A 4,483-nucleotide genomic window follows, 5' to 3' on the forward strand; every position below is an offset into this window, starting at 1 on the left:
CACACCCTGACTGACTGCACACCCTGACTAACTGTACACCCTGACTGACTGCACACCTTGACTGACTGCACACCCTGACTGACTGCACACCCTGAGCATGCAATTTTCCTCTGAGAGCTGAATTTTTTCCCCACTTTATTTTCTTATTCCTCATGTTCCCATTGCGCTGTTCTTCCTTGACACACAAGACAGTCGCCCATCCCAAGGCAAATCCTGTTGACACAGTCGGTAGTCTAAATCCTTGCTTATTTGCGCAGGCTTTCTGTAGACAGCCAGAAACACAAACACATAATACCCATGCTGGTGAATGCAAACAGGGGATTTCCATTGTGCTCCGCATTCTAGTTTCCTCATCTGAAACCTTGTCCAAACACCCCAAGCCAGCAGGTATGGATTAAACCATTCTTTCCCATGGCTAAGTATTATTTTTGTGCTATAGGTGCAGTCTAGCTTCCACGCTCATTTTTCTATTCATGGAAATTCCCTTCGAGTTTCTGCCACTGAGGACTATGCTACAGGACTGGAGGGTAACTCAGTGGTTCAGAGTATTCTGTGCCATTGCTGAGTTCAGATCATAGCATGCACCCCAGGGGGCTCACAGCAGCCTGCAACTCCAGCTCCAGGGATCCAGCCCTGTTTTCTGGCCTCTGTCAGCATAGACATGCACAAGCACACACAAAGACACATAATGAAAAATAAGCCTTACAAAAGACAAGGTTACAATAGATCTTCTTCACCTATGTTTCCAAAGCCAGAGACTGTGATGATTTCCTTCACTCTTTCCTCTTTCCTGTCCTTCTTGCTTAAATGCAGATCAAGAGATTGAACCCAGGGCCTTGCACAGGTTAGGCAAGCACTCCAGCATCGAACTATATTCTTAGGCAGTGTTGATTCTTCTTTAGCTGATCAATTTTGAATGGAATTGCTGGGCCATGTGTAGCACTGGTGATATTCACACAATTAACACAAAATATTCATATTCATATTTATATAATATGATTTTTATGCACATATGTAGAACTGATGTACAACTCTCTCTATATTTATATTTTTGGTTTTTTATTAATTTTTTTACGTCACCCAAAGTTTCCCCTTCCTCCTCTCCTCCCAGTCCCACCCCCAACTTCCCCTCCCTCCCATCCACTCCTCCTTCTCTGTTTCTCTTCAGATATGGTGGGCCTCCCATGGATATTAGCCAGTCATAGTATAACAATTTGCAGTGAGACTAGGCTCCTCCTCATCTGGTAAGGCTGGATGAGGCATCCAAGAGGAGAAATGGGTCCCCAAAGCAGGCAACAGTGTCAGAGACAACCCCTGCTCTCACTGTCAGGAGAATCATAGGAAGACAAAGTTACACAACTGTAGCATATATGCAGAGGGTCTAGGTCAGTTCCATGCAGCTTCCATGGTTGTCAGTTTGGTCTCTGTGAGCCCCTGTGAGCCCCAGGTTAGTTTGTTCTGTGGATTTTCTTGTGGCTCCTACAATCCTTCTTCCCCATCTTCTGCAGGATTCCCTGAGCTCCACCTAATGTTTGGCTGCGGGTCTCTGCATCTGTTTCCAGCTGTTGCTGGGTGAAGCCTCTCTGATGACAGTTGGGCTAGGTACATCCTGTAGGCAGGACAAATTGTTTGTGGCTGGGTTGGTGTTCCAGTCCATCCACTGGAAGTCTTGCTTGGTTACAGGAGATGGCTGGTTCAGGCTCTGTATCTACTACTGCTAGGAGTTTTAGCAAATGTCACCCTCATAGATATCTGGGAGTTTCTATTGTTCCAGGTTTCTATCTCATCCGAGGGATCCCCTCAGATTTCAGTTGTCTCTCCCAATACTCCCTCCATCCTCCCACACCTCATCCCCACTGTTCCCATCTCCCCTCCCTACCTATTCCCCTCCCCCATCCACTGGCAATGTCCATCCTATTTTACCTTCACAGCAGGATTCTTGCATTCCTCACCTTGAGCCCTTGTTACTTAGCTTCTCTGGGTCTGTGGGTTGTACCATGCTTCTCCTTTATTTTACGGCCAATATCGTGCCACTTATGTGTGAGTACATGCCATGTTTGTCTTTCTAGGTTTGGGTTACCCCACACTGGATGATCTTTTCTTTGTGCCAGCAAATTTCCTGTTGTCATTGATGTTAACAGCTGAGCAATACTCCATTTTGTAAATGAACCACATTTTCCCTATCCATTCTTTGGTTGAGGGACATCTAGGTTGTTTCCAGTTGCTGGCTATTACAAGTAAAGCTGGTACGAACAGAGTTGAGTAAGTTTCCTTGCGGCATGGTGGAGCATCCTTTGGGTATTTGCTGAGAAGTGGTACAGCTGGGTCTTGAGGTAAACTGATTCCTAATTTTCTGAGAAATTGTCATTGATTTCCAAAGTAACTGTACAAGTTTGCACTCCCACCAGCAATGAGGAGTGTTCCCCTTGCTCCCCATCTTCTCCAGCATGAGCTGTCATTTGTGTTTTGATCTTAGTCATTCTGTCAGGTAAAAGATGGAATCTTAGTGTTATTTTGATTTGCATTTCCATGATGGCATTCCCTGATTTCTCTGAGTGATTCTTGGTCATTTGAAATTCCTTTGTTATGAATTCTCTGTTTAGATCCAACCCCATTTTAAAATTAGTTTATTTGGTTTTTTTTTTTTGATAGCTAGTTTCTTGAGTTCTTTATATATTTTGGATATTAGCCCTCTGTCAGTTGTGGGGTTGGTGGAAGATCTTTTCACATTCTCTAGGCTGCCATTTTGTCCTTTTGATAATGTCCTTTGCCTTACAGAAGCTTTTCAATTTCATGAGGTCCCATTTATTAATTGTTGATCTTAGTGTCTGCACTATTGGTGTTCTATTCAGAAAGTTGTCTTCTGTGACAATGTATTCAAGGCTATTCCCCATTTTCTATTCTATCATGTTCAGTGTACTTGGATTTATGCTGAGGTTTTGTATTTTGGACTTGAGTTTTGTGCAGGGTGATAGATATGGATTTATTGACATTCTTCTATATGCTGACATATAGGAGACTAGTAGACCAGTACTATTTGTTGAAGGTATTTTCTTTTTTTCCATTGTATAATTTTGGCTTTTTTTTTCTTTTGCCAAAAATCAGGTGTCCATGGGTGTGAGGATTTACTTCTGGGTCTTTGATTTGGTTCCATTGATCAACCTGTCTGTTTTTATGTGTGCTTTATGTTTTACTACTATAGTTCTGTAGTGGAGCTTGAAGTCAGGGATGGTGATACCTCCAGTTCTTTTATTGTACTATCCTGTTTTGGCTATCCTGTGTTTTTTGTTTTTCTATATGAAGTTGAGTATTGTTCTTTCAAGGTCTGTGAAGAATTATGATGGAATTTTGATGGGGATTGAACTGAATCTGCAGATTGCTTTGGTAGGATGGCCTTTTTATTCTATTAGTCCTGGAGATCCATGAGCATGGGAGATCTTACAACTGCATACATTCAAGCTGCCAGATTGTCTTCCCCAAAGGCCACAGCACTATTACCTTGCCTCTTAGCTTGTCCACCCACCCACATCTACTCCAGTATTTGTTTCTTCTGGTCAAAATTAAAGAATTATTTTATTTTTAATTATATTTGTGTGTCTGTAGGTATGTGCACAAGAGTGCAATGCCTATAGAGGCCAGAAGAGGGCATCAGATCCTCCAGAGGAGGAGTCACAGCTGTTTGTGAGCCCCCTGTGGTGCCCTGCTAAGGACTGAACTCAGGTTTTCTTCAAGTACAGTCTCTGCTCTTAACCACAGAGCCACCTCTCCAGGCCCAGTATTAGGTTTGAAAGGCTGTTTTAGTTTTTTAAAAGTATTTTTTAGTGGTCACAACACTACTATGAAAACATTTTCCCAATTACTAGAGCTTTTAGCTATTTGGATGTTCCCTTCCATACGTGTCTACTCCTGTCCCCTATCTTTGTCTCATTGGTTTGCTTTCTTTAGTTCACCGTTCTTGTGTTTGTGTGTGGATTTAGGCCTGGTGCCCACAAGAGGGAGCTGTATTCCCTGGAATTAGAGTTACAGATGGTTGTAACTGGGAGCTGCCAAGTGGGTGCTGGACATTTGAACCTGGGTCCTCTGGAAGAGCAGCCAGTGCTCCTTAGCGTTAGCCAACTCTCTAGTCTCTTGGCCACTTTTTCCCTAAATATTCTTTGTGATTTAGATACAAATACTTTACATATCAGAAATATTTGAAACATTTGAAATAATATTGTTTTTTTCTCCTAAATATATATGTGCCACAAAACCTCAATGATTTTATGTGGTCATATTTGCTTTAACAGTGTACGATCTTTCCAGTTTTTTTTGAAAAAGTCCCCCCAAATGTTAGCTATTTCCACAGTTTTCTGGGTTGTCTTGCTGGTTTTGAGTTTTGTTTTTACCTTAAGGTTATAGTTTACCTTGGATTTTATTTCATATTATTAAAAGTGAATGAGATCAGTAAGATAAGTCTTCTTTAAAATAAAGTAAATGGCATGGA

This window comes from Microtus ochrogaster, assembly GCF_000317375.1.
Source record: "Microtus ochrogaster isolate Prairie Vole_2 chromosome 14 unlocalized genomic scaffold, MicOch1.0 chr14_random_3, whole genome shotgun sequence".
Classification (NCBI taxonomy): domain Eukaryota; kingdom Metazoa; phylum Chordata; class Mammalia; order Rodentia; family Cricetidae; genus Microtus; species Microtus ochrogaster.